The 15,680-nt window shown below is 42.3% G+C and overlaps 1 protein-coding gene across 4 annotated transcripts in view; it reads left to right on the top strand.

The window, feature by feature from the left end:
* Window positions 1-15,680, top strand: part of LOC126175411 (cholinesterase-like) — a 411,608-nt gene that overhangs the window by 244,967 nt on the left and 150,961 nt on the right. For 3 of the 4 annotated variants that reach the window (XM_049922209.1, XM_049922206.1, XM_049922207.1), the window contains exon 1: window positions 4,379-4,470. The exons of the other annotated variant lie outside the window; for it this stretch is intronic. The gene's annotated coding sequence lies outside the window, so the exon portion shown is untranslated. Of the gene's footprint in view, window positions 1-4,378; window positions 4,471-15,680 lie in introns of those variants that run through there. 4 annotated transcript variants of the gene reach the window in all.

The following is a 15,680-nucleotide window of genomic DNA, read 5'->3' as shown; positions in this document are numbered from 1 at the left end:
AAAGATTCTAATAGAGAACAAACAATGTATTTACCTCAATATTCATAATTGACATCCAGTCTTACAGACTATCAAAACTCCGCCATCTCTCTCCACACGTCCACCACTGCTGGCGGCTCACCTCCAACTGCCCAACGCTATCTGCTGTTCACATCCAGCTATAGCAGTTCATGACAACAATGGCAGGCAACAATGCAAACTAGCCACATACTGCACACAGCACAGCCAGTGATTTTCATACAGAGAGCGCTACGTAACGTTGCCAATAAGAAAACATAAACATCAAACTTACATAAAGAAAACATAAACAGCCTACTTACACAGTCCCTAAGCTTACACACTACTTAACCTAAATTATCCTAAGTACAAACACACACACACAAATCCATGCCCGAGGGAGGACTCGAACCTCCGCCGGGACCAGCTGCACAGTCCATAACTGCAGCGCCTAGTCCGCTCGGCTAATCCCGCGCGGCACAGATATTTCTACGGAATTCCGTTCGAGTGATTTAGTGGGCCAATCGCAAGGAGCTTGAGTGTTCGTCCAAGCAAGATATTATGGATGCTCTTCTGTAAACGTGACTGTTGTCAGCTCGGTATACGGGAGTGTATGTGGCGCACTTGTCAAGAAACTGTAATGTCCTGATTCATGGTCACGGTAACCTGAATCACTGGTAACAAGTCATGGTACATTAAATACCTCCAAATATGGAAGGACTACTCACAGCCTGAACTACATCTTTCACACATATCGGATTAAATGTCTAATTTCGCCATCGGTGTACTCGATGCATTGCGTAATTTAGAAGACATAAAACATAGATCAGTTGGACCACACTACATGTCCACTATCAACTTGGCCCATTGAAAACGGAGACGGCAGGACAAGTATCACGCTTCAAGTGGCCATTGCACAGCAACGGGCAGGTATCATGCACTACTATGCAACAACACACCGTAAATATGGCTCTAAAATTGTACCATTGCTCTTCGAATGCGAGCCAGATATCGCACGTAAATTACGCCATTTCCAGTTGAATTCAATCCGAAACCACTCTAAAATTACTCCATTTATCTTCGGATGCATGCTGGTATGCAAATAAAGCATAAGAATAATGCTTTGGAGCACTCTCTGCACGATAACTGGAAAACAGTGTCAAGTGCTGAAATTATGGCCAATTCAGAGAACTGACGCAGATGTCTGTTTTCGGTTTTGATGCGACGTCATCTCTTCCGGCACTACGAGTTCTACGTTTCTCAAGCACCAACTCGAGACATCCGCCACAGAGCATGTAAGAGCGTGCAGTTGCATAAGCTGTAGCAACACTCCTGCCACCGCGCGCCGTGATTCAACACCGTGATAAATCGAGACGCTTCCTGTCAAGGTCAGCCACAACAGGGGCCATCGACAGCTGCTTTTGCGCGCGTACGGGATAGCAGCACTTCAAGGTGGCGGAAATTGTTAAGACCGTTGTCAGTGACTGACGTCATCCAGTTAGCACGCTGCTGCTTTGGTAAACTTTCCTCCAGGAGTTGTTGCTTACAAGACGATAACCTTTTCCGTAAGTGTATGGTGCTAGTCTGCCTCCGTTAATTATGTTGTTGTGTGTATTCTTTCAAGATGTAATTGCATATTATGACTTAACGACATTAGAGGACGTGGTGCTATCGTAAAAGTTAAAGTGACGGGTTGCAGTACTGTGTAGACACAATTTAATAGTAAAATTAGTAATATTCCTTTATTGCACCATATAGTTTCAATGGTCACCTCGTTGCTTCTGGACTACGAACGATTGACAGAAACACCTATTATCTTCCTGGCTTTCAAAGAATTGTATACGACAGCGAAAAGCTACAGGACAGATGTAAAGTTATCGAAACAAAATGGTCATCGAAAGGACTAATACAACATACAGAAAAGTAAAAGAAGCCTCCCTGAAGTGAAAAGCAATGTTGGTAGCGTTAAGTATGCGATGGCACTTCCAGACAAAGAGTGGATAGGTGGAATGAGTACACTGAGAGTTTTTATGAGAGAGAGAACTTACCTCATGACGTGATAAAGGAAAAAATTCGAATTTATATGGAAGGTTTAGGGGATACATAATCGGCGTCAGAATTTAAAAGAGCTCTGGAAAACTTGTCATGAATTAATGCAGAAGGGATAGATGACACTCCATCGGAATCTGGGTAGGTGACCACAGTTAGATGACGATCAGTTAGACTTTAGGAAGGGAAAGGCACTGGTGACTCAACTTTGACTTTCCGCTTGCCATTCGAAGCAAGACTGAAGAAAAATCAAGAGACGGTCATTGGGTCTGGCGACTAAGAAAAAGTTTTCAACAACATTAATTGGTACAAAATGTTTGAAATTCGGGAAAAAAAGGAGTAAAATATGGGGAAAGACGAGTAATACCAAGAACTAAGTGCTCAGAATGAGAAGGATGTGAGACAGGGATGCAGTCTTTCACCCCTATTGCTCAACCTACATACCGAAGACTGGCTCTGAGCACTATGGGACTCAACTTCTGAGGTCATTAGTCCCCTAGAACTTAGAACTAGTTAAACCTAACTAACCTAAGGACATCACACACATCCATGCCCGAGGCAGGATTCGAACCTGCGACCGTAGCGGCCTCGCGGTTCCAGACTGCAGCGCCTATAACCGCACGGCCACTTCGGCCGGCTACATACCGAAGAAGCAATGACGGAAATAAAGGAAGGTTCAAGAGTGGGATTGAAATTCAATCCGTCAGTGACGAGATTCGCTATTCACATTACTGTCGTCAGTGAAAGTGAAGGAGAATTACAGGACCTGATGAATGAAAAGGTCTAATATTTACAGAATAAGGATATAAAGAAAACAGGAAAAAGATGAAAGTGATGAGATGTAGCAGAAATAAAATTAGCGAGAAACTTAACGTCAAAACTCGTGATCACGATACAGAGGAAAATATGGAGTTCTGCTACCCTGGAAGCAAAATAACCCATGTTCGACGAAGTAAGGAGGACATAAGGAGAAGACTAGGAGAGGCAACGAGGGCATTCATGGCCAAGAGTAACAGACTGGTATCAATTATAAGACTTAATCCGAGGAAGAAATTTCGAAAACGTACATTGCGAGCAAGGTATTGTATGGTAGTGAAACATCGACTGTGGAAACCCGGAACAGAAGAGAAAGAAGCGTTTGAGATGTGCTGCTCCATAAAAATGATCAAACTTAGGTGGACTGAGAAGAAAAAGGAATGAGAAGATTCTTCGCAGGATAGGCGAAAAAAGGATCGTATGGTAGACACTGACAAGAATGAGGGGCGGATGATACGACCCCTGTTAAGGCACAAGGGAACAGACTCTGTGGTACTATAGTGAGTTATAAGAGGATGAAAACCGGATAGGAAGACAGAGCTTGGAATACATCTAACAACTAAGAGATATTCTGAGATGAAGAGGCTGCTCCAGGAGAGGAATTTTTGGCAGGCTGCACCAAACTAGTTAGAACACTCATAACAGAGAATAAAATTCAACAAAAAGTAAAAATAAAACGGTGGCTCCTGTGATTCTGGGTTATCAAAGTTAGCAGCCAATAATTACAAACCGTGTATCACAGCTTTCTCCATTCCATCTTATTAAAAATTATACAATATGTTAATTCACGGTAGCAACTGTGTCATCTATAACATTATCTGCTTTATCTTTTTACCGAGCGAGGCAACGTAGTGGGTAGCACACTGGACTCGCAGTTTAGACGACGACCATTGAGTTATTTCATTTGTTTTTCACCCTATCTTTCACGACCATACTGCAGACAGGACATGAAACCTTAATCATTCTTCTTCTCTTTGTCTAACCACTTTAGACGGAACGCTACAGCGCATTCTTTTGACGCACGTTTTCTTTTTTAAGGTGCTTGAGTTTGTTACTGACAGGACTCGTACGCGTAAGTTCCCTTAATCACTTACGCAGTAAATTTCGATTACAAGGACTAATCAAAGAAAGAGAGTGCCCTTAAATTTAAGTTCGTAATATTGTGAAGTTGTATATGAACAGATATTGCAGCAAGTTGATCAAAGGTACCTATGGTGAAGATAAAGTAATTTTGGCGATTTTCAAGACTTGCGTAGAAGTTACATAGCTCTTGAATTTTGATATAATTTTTGTAGTCTCTTTTCTTGCTTTTCATCAAGCACAGAAGTAAATGACCGTCGCTATTTCACTGTATATAAATGACGAACCATGGCAAGCATATTTGTGCTGTCGTCCTAGAGGTTACATAAGCAGGACGATGAGGTCGGTGTGGTGGACGGAGTCGCAGGTGTGGTGGATGGCTTTTAGAGGGGGGGTGAGGGGAGGGGAAGCGTACTGTGCTGGCTGGTGACCTCGAGAGCAGCCGTGCCGGCAGTTTGGTCGTGGCTGCAGCCGCGTTGGCTGCAAACTTTGTCCTCCGCTGGAAACGTCTTCAGAGGAGGAACATCTGTAAGTATTTCTCACTTTTATCTGGAGTATAACGGGTTACGCGCTGGTCCTTAGCAGCTGATAACGGCCAGATGAATTACCTCAAAGGCTTGTGATAGGTGTGCTGAAACTGCCAGTTGCACCAGCGGCGTACAGCGCTGTGTTATTCCTGACACTGTTATCTTGGCCGTCTGCGGCTTTGCCCGATGGCACGTAATAACCCGAGACAATAATTCTTATTTCACTTCCACTCCACTGCGACTTATGCTGTTAATCAATGTCGTGTGAAATAATCTTACGCATGTGCCTGAGTTCGTATCTGTGTTTGTAAGTTTATACTGCGACGTGGAAACTTGTGTTTGGGGTAGAAGGAAGCCTCTTCATTTGCAGATTTCTTTCTGATGATTTAATTTACGGTTGATTTCATTTTATATTGTCGTAAATAAATTTCCTGTGGGTCGACACTGAGGATAAACTGGAACAGGATAACGGTGTTTTCATTTACAAGAAACGGTTAACTGAAGTTTTATTTGTCCAAATTCTGGGTACTGGAGGATGTAGCAGTCATGTTGCATGACAGATCTAGACATCCCGCAGTGAACGGATCTGCTATGCATCTACATCTCTCTATCCTTCTTCACTGTCCTTACGAAGCTACACTGTGTTAAATTCTCAAAAAAGTTCATTTGTTCGATATATTAATCGAGCAACACCGGTAACATTTCCAGTAGCAAAGCGTGACTGATGCCTTAACGGACTCGTTCCACATAGATTCTAAGGCACAAACAATAAAAGAGACACCACACAAACGAAACAACTTGACAGACAGTGTTATACACACATAAACACACAGAGTTGAGAACATGATTATGAAACAAGGTCTTCTGCTAGCAAATAAAACTCTAAATAGTATGTGAACGTATTTAACCACCTCTACACTGAAGAGTGTGAAATTCCAGATATCAAGTATAAGTCAACTTTAAGGTCAAAGCTACAATGCAGCGTATGTTCGAATGACAAACAGGAGTTTTAACACAAGATATAAAGCACACATCAGATGTTCGATGTGTGACTGTAATTTCTCCATATTTGTGGAATATTTAAATAAAGGCATGAAAACCATCACAATAAATAATCCCAATAAATACGTCACACGTATAGTACAGAGCAAGCAACTTATCAATGACCACACACATATAAACACCAACTCAATAAAAACCCTAGCCAAAAAGCTGACACATACAGACACTCAAACTATGATCGCAGGCAGCTCAATATACGAGAAACTGCTGAAAACAAATGCCTCCGAATTTCTTATATCAAAATCTTAAAGATTATTAAATAAAACAAATATTATTAACATACTACATCTTCATTTTCGTGTCTACATATTTGCAGCCGTCTGACGGTAGAGGGCTAAGAATTGTAGTCTGTAACATGGCTGTCTGTAACGCAACTACGTCGGTGAGTGATAAACACAGTACTATAATATGGAACACGGTCTTCTTCAGGGCAACGCCACAACGTACACTAGCGGTGCGACGGTGCGACATATGCAACAATCCGACGCCTTGTGTTCTCTGTCACCGATCATCCTCCACAAATCCCGTCGTGGCCCCATATGATTGTCGTCTGTTTCAAAAACTTAAACACCTGCCATGAGTTCGCATTCACTGTGATGAAGCAGTGCAAGCAGAGGTCTCACGTTGCGGGAAATATATTCTTCAAAAAATGGTTCAAATGGCTCTGAGAACTATGGGACTCAACATCTGAGGTCATCAGTGCCCTAGAAATTAGAACTACTTAAACCTAACTAACCTAAGGACGTCACACACATCCATGCCCGAGGCAGGATTCGAACCTGCGACCGCAGCGGTCGCGCGGTTCCAGACAGAAGCGCCTCGAACCGCTCGGCCACACCGGCCGGCTGTATTCTTCGGCAGGGTGACTATGTTCAGAAATAAATATGCAGACATGAAGAATAACGATGTAGAATGTTAATAACGTTTGTTTTATTTATATAGATTTAAGATTTTTGACGTAAGATTTAGGAGACATTACTTATTCGCACTCCCTCGTAAATCTCACCGTTGGAAAAAGTGCATAATATGAGCGACATGGTGGAAGAGTGTGTGTGCGGTTTGTTTCCTGCGCTCTTGACTACAGTCACTGCTCTTCAAATGATGTAAATACTGGTGTAATGCTGTTCATCACATCGTACTCAGTCCCCAGAATATATATCCTGGGGACTGAGTATATCGTAATGAACAACATTACATGAGTATTTACATCACGTGAAGAGCAATAACTGTAGTTATAAGGAGTAGCACTTATATAGGGGGTTGGCAGATTACCTACAAGCACATCTGACAAGAGCGAACCATTGACGATTATTTTATCCTGGCCAGCAGGTCAGATGTGTAACTGTGGACGCTAAACGTTTGGTCTACACTGACAAGCATAGTCTTCTTAGTGGTATGTGTACGACTATGCAGGCAACATGAGGTAGTCAATTACATCATATATTTGCGGGAAGGCGCAGAGAAAAAAACAACCAACACATGAAGGGGGTAAATGCTAAGGTACCAATGATGACAATATCTGCTCTTTTACTCCTAGCCCCTGTACATATTATGCCACTGCTGATGCCCTGGTAAAATAAATATAGCCAATATTCAGCTGTAGCCAGAGTGTTCTGACTAAAGAATCATTAATTTTACGCTACTAGCCTAAGTGTGAACGATTAACAACATTAAATATCTAGCGTCGGCTTTTCAATGAATGATGAGCTGACATGCCAAGTCCTGTTCTATCACTGTCAGAGTTACAATATGACAAATGTAGTGAGGGTGAGCTGGGAGGGGAAGTGCCAGGTGACCAAATACACATCATTCAAATACAAGGACAGAATTATATTCACTAAAACCAGGAATGAATTATGAATTTAAGGACCACCAGCGGCCAAAAGGTGTACAATTAAAACCAAACGTGCCTGGAGGACCGTCAAAATCTTTTGCAATAAGCAGGTAATGCACTAAAAGAGAAGGAGCTGGCCACCAGTTCTGAAGATGCCACTCCACCGAATTCTTCGTCTAAGTTCCCGCTACCACTGGCCGTTGCAGAACATTCAGAAAAGAACTCATTGAAATAAATATACACTAACAACTTCACATAACACCTAGGGAATTTATTGAGTGGTTCGTACGGTTTATTATGGATAAGAATGAATAAGCAGCTGTAAATACCAAAATACCAATAGTTTACGATACAGTAAAGTCATTAGTAAATAAAGAACGATTGAGGTCAGATACGCGTCATACAGCGTTGAAATAACGCAGTTTTCTTATCGGTGGCCGAGGATAACTTATCAGAAACCCCACGGCTCAAGCACGAAAAGGCCACTGAGGGTGGCACAAAGGGCGTCAATGAAATCACTCCTTCCCTTGGGGCGTTGATTCCACACATTTTGCTGTCGAAATCGCCATTGAATGCGATCAAATACCTTTGGACCGCAGCGCGAGCTCACGGTTTGCTCTCATGTACAGCTTGAAACCACCACTACGAAATCTGAACGTGATCCAAAGCATCAAAGCCTATTTATGTTGGTTTTTTTACTATTGTTTTCCGGCCTCCTGCGGCTTGATCAAGTGGGAGTGCAACATTAACATGTGCAAAAGCTGTTCTAAGATTCCTCAGTTCTGTAACACCCTCAGTGTCAACCACTGAACGTTGGTGAGCATTTTACAGAGGTACTCTGAGAAATTTGGACACGAAATCAACGTGACTGCTGTTCTATCGCCTCAGGGCTAGGCAACCAATTCGATAATTCTCTGGTGTGGTTTGTTTGCTGTCAGGGACCAGCGCAGCCGCCAGACTGAATTGATGTCGAAGTTCCTACCAAATCGTGTGCTCAAAGAAGTTGTGTGAGTGGTGCAGTGGATGTTCAATAGACTTTTTGCCGTTTTATTCATAGACGTGTTGGTGTTACATTTCCTCGTAATCAAGCCACGGGAAAACGGAAAACAGGATGGATAAAGAAGCATGAATACCTTTTGATCCTTCGGATAACTTTCATATTTCTACCAATGGTTTTGAACGGTCCCTTGTGGTTTGGGAATCAGCACCCCCAGGGAAGGTGTGGTTTCTCTGACGGCTTTTATGCCATCACCTGCTGGCTTTTCATGTTGATAATGAGCGGTGGTGTTCTGAAATGTAACCCTCGGCCACCCATTATAAAACCGCGTGATTTCAAGACCAAATGTCGCGGTACTGACCTCTATCGCAGAGACATCGAAAGAAGGTGTGAAATGTGGGTAATCGAGGCTATGACGACTTTCTCATCGTGTGACACGTCCACGGTGGTATTTTTCAAAACTGTAGTGAAATTTCGTTCCAATGTGACGTTATTAAATCACTCTACATGTCACACCAACTTCTGAGTTGTGGCTTTGTTTTCACATCTCTCGACACCTTGATGTTTGAAGCGTCTCCGAGCCCTATGGTGACATTGCAGGGCGACGCCACGCCTTTGCACCATTACAGGGGAACACTGTAGGCACGTTTTAACAAAATTTGCATTTCGAAAAAGTGATACTTTAATATTGTTGTAAATTGTAGTTACAGTAATCCACACTATAGAGTAAAATAAATTAAAGGCAAGAAACATTTCATTCCAGTGAATTTACCTGTGAAGCTTTAAGCACCAATCAGGTCCCGTTCAATTCAAGTTGTCAGACCAGCACTCACATACAGGAATGCCAAAAAGTCAAAACAGTGTTTGACACAACAGTTTGCCAAACTTTCTGCATCGCTGAATCTCCCCAGACTGCACTAATGTTGGATACAAATATCGAGAAAAGTGCTAACCAAACCCTCGTCGTCCTATTATGGCCGGGACTAAACGAGTGAACCCAGCACCCAGCAGGCCTCCACAGCCATTTCACTAGTGAGGCCTGTCGTGCCACATTACCACCTTCGCATTGAACGCAAGCAACCTACAACTATCATGTCCGCTTGCTCTTGTGACTGCGCATTGCCCCAGTGTTCTGTGCTCAGCCCGCGCAGCCTCTAACCATCCACCCCCATCCGAGGTCGAAAACAGAACTCCAGCTAGAGCGGCGAGAGCTTTCAGGCCTCGCAAAGCAACAGCTGCGGTATTAGCATGGATAACTGTGGAAGAGCACTATCGATACGAGCCGACACTGCTGCATCACGCCCTCCAAGCAATAGCACAGGGGTGTTTTATAGTGATCATATACAGTGGCCATTCTTAACTTGGCTTCCCGTATCACCCGGTCTTTTCCAAGTACAGCTCCGCCTCTTGTGATTCTTGAACAGAGGATTCGCTATTACTAGCCGAAATTCATTTCACAGCTCTGTTAGTGTTTTTCCTCTCTCATTCCTTGTCCCAAGCCCATTTTCTCGTGTAACATTTGGTTTTGTTCTACTCCTTTCCCTACAACTGTATTCCACTCCCCCATGCGTATTAGATTTTCATTTCCCTTTGCGTATGTGTTATCCTTTCATTATCCTCGTACAGTTTCTCAGTCTTTTAATCTTCAGCTTTTTTTGACGTCGGCATGTGTAATTGAACTCTCATTGTCGGTATTGGTTTGCTGTCGATTCTGACAAGAACAACCCTATCACTTAATTGTTACCAGTAACACACTCTCTGTCCTATCTTCCTCTTCACAACGAATCCTACTCACGTTATACAATCTTCTGCTGCTGTTGATGTTACCCTATACTCACCGGACCAGGATTCTTTGCGTTTCACTTCACTGTCTCCCACTATATCTACATGGAGCCTTTGCATTTCCCTTTTCAGATTTTCTAGTTTCCCTACCAGGTTCAAGCTTCTGACATTCCACGCCTTGTCTCTTAGAACGGTATCTTTTTGTTTGTTATTCAATCTTTTCTCATGTTTACCCCCCCCCCCCCCCTTGGCAGTCTTCTCCAGAGATGGGAATGGGGGACTATTTCGGGATATTTTGCCAATGGAGGGATCATAGTGAGACATCTTCAATTACAGGTCACGTGTCCTACGGGTATACGTTATGTGTCTTCATGCAGTGGTTACCTTTGCTTTCTGCATCCTCACGCAGATTCTTCCGCATTTAGGGGCAGTTTCCCACTCTAATGATAAGAGAGTGACCTGAACCTCTGTCCGATTCTCAGCCCACTTTGACAAGGCCGTTCAGGAGACTTCTTATGCTGGAAATTGTCGGCGGCCAGTGCTGATTATTAATCAAGATTTGAGAGTTCGCGGGTTTTGAACCCGGGACCGACAACGTTTTCATTATCAATCAAAGATGCTACCGGTGTCTACTGAGAATTACCTGTGAAGAAACTGTGTGTGTCGCAGGTGCCACAATTGTTCGCAGTCAATCAAAAGCGCATCCGGCACACCGTTTCAGCATAATGTCTGGCTATGTTTTATTACATCCGCAAGACTTCTTGCGGCGATTTGTGACTGCTGATGAAACTTGAATACATAATTACACACCAGAGTCAAAACGGCAGTAAAAACAACGGATAACGGCTGGTGAAAGTGCACCAAATAAGGCAAAGACCATTTTGTCAGCTGGCAAGGTGATATCCACCGTTTCTTGGGCGTCCTGGGAAATAATGGTCATAAATTACTTGGAAAAATGTACAACTGTAACTGGACCCTATTGTGCTTCATGCTTTTGAAACTTGGGTTGACTGAAAAAATGGCAAGGTTGACACACAAAAAAAGTGCTCTTTCACCAAGATAATGCACCATCCCACACATCAACGATAACTATGGTGAAAGTGCATGGATAAAGTTTTGAATTGGTTCCTCATCCACACCACTCTCGAGATTTAGCCTCAAGAAACTTCTTCCTGTTCCTTAACTTGAAACATTGGCTATCTGGGAAAAAATTTTATTCAGATGAGGAAGTGATAGTTGTAGTCAACAAGTATTTTGCACATTTTTACGCAACCTACTTTTCCGATGAGATGACAGAGCTGTAGGATCTCTGGATCAAGTGCGTATCCCTTAAAGGTGACTATGTTAAGAAGTAAGAAGAAAAGTGCACGAAACAAACATTTTTCTTGCTTTTCTACCAGACTACCGTCGTAGTGCTGCACCTCCCTCACATGTGCGGCTCATAGCTGTAATTCTTCCAGATGACCTTATGTACGACTTGCTCCAGGAAGAGGTCGTTTACAGACCGTAAGTCATGTTTAGGCATGGTATATATTTGTCCCACTTCGTTCACATGCGAGAGTAAAAAATAATGAAGGCAGATTAGAGATTCTGGTTAAATCATTCCCTTAAGGATCGCTGCGAATGGTGATGAATGTTCGTCACGTTTGATAGCGCTTTCTCGAAACGAAATTTCTTAAGCTCTCTGGAGACAAAAGCTTGTGCGTTACCGCTAAGTAAGATCTTAGGCGGTCTAAAAATAGAAAAACGATAGCTAGATGCTGAACGGTCAGCCCGACATCACCCTGATACAAGACAGAAGCCCCAGAATACAGAAAGTGCGTCTTTATCGAAAGTATGTATTTGTTTCCTTTTTGGGTACGAGGAAGAGGCCGCAATTAATGGGTAAAAACCTTCCCAATCGAAATCTCCTCACCAGTAGAGTGAAGGCGACCCCAACGACAGTAGATTTTGGATTCGCCGTTATAGAGGCCTCTCACTCACCAACCAGCCTTATAACATTCCTACTCAATGTCGGACTGATGAGGTGATTCTTAATTTTCATAGCAGTTTTGTAGATGCCCAAGTGCTCCTCAAGTAAGCATGCATGCATCCCCACGGAACGGAGCATGTCTTTCGTTTTTCTGGGAAGACAAGAATTTCGAATGGCCTTGGTACATTCAATCCACAGGTAGAAACTAAATTCCCTACCTATGAAATTTCATGACTGTCAAGATTTACATTGCATGGTTAACAGTCAAACACGCGACACACAAATGAAGCGGTACTAGCCTTAACTTCTTGCTTAGCAGACCTTGCCTCTAAATGTTCATGAAAGATCGTACTAAGCACCACCAGATTATTTAAAATTTCAATTTAAGATCCAAAACAAAATGGAGTCCAACGAAAGTATGACGGGTCCTACGGACAATCCAGATGACACACGACTGAACTCGAATCAATTACAATCTGTGCAGATCATTATATAGGGGTTTTAATCCTTGTTAGGCTTCGTTAAGCTCCAGAATCGTAAAATAACGAAACCCTAGAAACAGGGCTCGATTTAGAAGAGAGAGGACATCCAGTATTAGAATCAGAATTTAACACAGCTTTGGAGGACTTAAGATCAATTAAGGCAGAAGGGATAGATAACATTCCATCTGAATTTCTAAAATCACTGGCGGAAGAGGCAACAAAACGCCTATTGAAATTGGTGTGTATAATGTATGAGTCTGGCGACATTCCATCTGACTTTCGGAAAAGCATCATCCACACAATTCCGAAGACCACAAGAGAAGACAAATGCGAGAATTATCGCACAATCAGCATAACAGCTCATGAATCCAAGTTGCCTACAAGAATAATATACAGAAGAATGGAAAAGAAAATTGAGGGTGCGTAGATGATCAGTTTGACTTTAGGAAAGGTAAAGGCACGAGAGAGACAACTGTGACATTGCGGTTAATAATGGAAGCAGCACTAAAGAAAAATCAAGACACGTTCACAGGACTTGTCGACAATGTAAAATTGTGCAAGATATTCGAAATTCTGAGAAAAGTAGAGGTAAGTTACAGAGAGAGATGGGTAATATACATACATACAACAACCAAGTGGGAATTATAAGAGTGGACGACCAAAAACGAAGTGCTAGTATTAATACGGGTTTAAGACAAGCATGTAGCCTTTCTCCCCTACTGTTCAATCTGTACATCGAGGAAGCAACGATGGAAATAAAAGAAAGGTTCTGGAGTGGAATTAAAATTCAAGGTGGAAGGATATCAGTAGTACGATTCGCTGATGACATTGCTATCCTAGGTGAAGGTGAAGATAAATTACACGATCTGCTGAACGGAATGAGCAGTCTAATGAGTACAGATTATGGATTGAGAGTACATCGAAGAAAGACGAAGGTAATGAGAAGTAGTAGAAATGAGAACAGCGAGAAACTTAACATCAGGGTTGATGGCCACGAAGTGGATGAAGTTAAGGCATTCTGCTACCTAGTTGGAAAAATAACCAAGGACAGACGGAGCAAGGAGGATATCAAAAGCAGCCTAGCAAAAAAGGTATTCTTGGCCAAGAGAAGTATACTAATATGTAATACCAGCCTTAATTTGAGGAAGAAATTTCTGAGAATGTACGCCTTGAGTAAAGCATTGTATGGTAGTGAGACATGGACTGCGGGGAAACCGGAACAGAAGAGAATCGAAGCATTTCAGATGTGTTGCTACAGACGAATGTTGAAAATTATGTGGACTGATAAGGCAAGGTATGAGGATATTCGGAAGAGGAAAGGAGTATGTGAAAAACATTGATACGGAGAAGGGACAGGATGATAGGACATCTGTTAAGACATGAGGGAATGACTTCCATGGTACTAGAGGGAGCTGTAGAGGGCAAAAACTGTAGAGGAAGACAGAGATTGGAATACATCCAGCAAATAATTGAGGACGTAGGTTTCAAGTGCTACTCTGAGATGAAGAGGTTAGCACAGGAGAGAAATTCGTGGCGGGCCCCAACAAACCAATCACACGACTGATGACAAAAAAACTGTACATTAATGGTATGACAATTCCGAGTGACTGGTTCCAAACGAATAGACTTACAGGTATCACAGTACTTTAAATGCACGCTGTAATCTAAAATCCCAAACGGATATATAGCTCCTTAAATCGAAGTCACAAACAGGTTCTCGATTAAGAACTGCGTACAAGAAATACTCTGCGATAGTCCAGCGGCCCCTCCTGGTACATGGCCCCTGCACGATGTAAAACAGAGCTCTTCAAATCACAAGCTGCGACTTAGTCGCAAATACTACGGTGACTGAGAAAGTGTAGAATAAATGTCTTTATTTCAGTCTATGTTCACAAACTGTTATGTCCTTCGAGTACTGGTTTCGGTCAGCAATAACCATCTTCAGATTTGTTTTAAAAGACTTCCTAATATAATGTAAATAGGTCTGTAAATGGTCACTGCTAACCGAAACCTGTAGTCTACGTGCCTAACAATTTTCTGATCATAGATTGCATTAAAGAAAAAAAGAATTATTCCGCTCCTAAAATCGGCGCAGTGAGTGCTTTCTAGTCTCACAGGTGGACAAGCGCGCACTCCCCGGAGACGCTCCCGAACTTTTCGGTCGCCTGTCGCAACTATATATTTGTAATTAAAACAGAGATCTTGTTTCGAATATTCAATCTTATACCCATTGTGGTAGTAAATTAAAAATAACGTAAACGCTAAGCGCTCTGTTGAGTATTTGGTTGATTGTTCGCATACAGGGACTCCGATGACCATCCACAACATTGTCACTCCTTCACCAAAGATGGTTGCAATCGAATAGGCCTCATTTCTTAAGCTGTTCTTGTAGCAATCAGTTCGCATTAATTTATAGTGCGTTGTGTGCATGTAGCAGTGTGTCTGTGTACCTGTCCAGTTTAATAACATATTAATTCCTAATAAGACGGTAGTACGAGAACGGAATTTAAAAACGAGCTCTAATTGTATCTCTCCACCATGAAGGATATTTTACGGGGACAATAGCAATAACAGTTGACGTAACCCATTGTGATATGGTGTATACACTACAGAGTGCGACCGCTATGATCGCAGGTTCTAATCCTGCCTCGGGCATGGATGTGTGTGATGTGATGTCCTTAGTTTAGTTAGGTTTAAGTAGTTCTAAGTTCTAGGGGAATGATGACCTGAGAAGTTAAGTCCCACAGTGCTCAGAGCCAATTGAACCATTTGAACCACTGTACATTCTCTTCACAGCTCACTTTTCCTTTTCCTTGCGCAGTACAGCCTACTCACCAGAGCTCTTCATATTCATAGAGGTATATCTTCTTTTCTCCCAAGCTTTCTTTAACATTCTTATAGGTGATGTCTACCTCTCTGCTAGTAATGCTTCCCTTTACAGCTTTGTATGTCTCACTTAGCCTTTCCTGCTTTGATATTATTCACTTCCTGTCAATTTTATTTTTCAGACGTCTGTATTCCTTTCTGTATGCTTCAGTTCCTGTTATTATATATTTTCGTATTATTCTATTTCGTCTATTAA

Source organism: Schistocerca cancellata, chromosome 3 (assembly GCF_023864275.1).
Source record: "Schistocerca cancellata isolate TAMUIC-IGC-003103 chromosome 3, iqSchCanc2.1, whole genome shotgun sequence".
NCBI classification, from domain to species: domain Eukaryota; kingdom Metazoa; phylum Arthropoda; class Insecta; order Orthoptera; family Acrididae; genus Schistocerca; species Schistocerca cancellata.
Note: the sequence above shows the minus strand (reverse complement) of the source record. Positions and strands in the feature narration are given on the sequence as shown.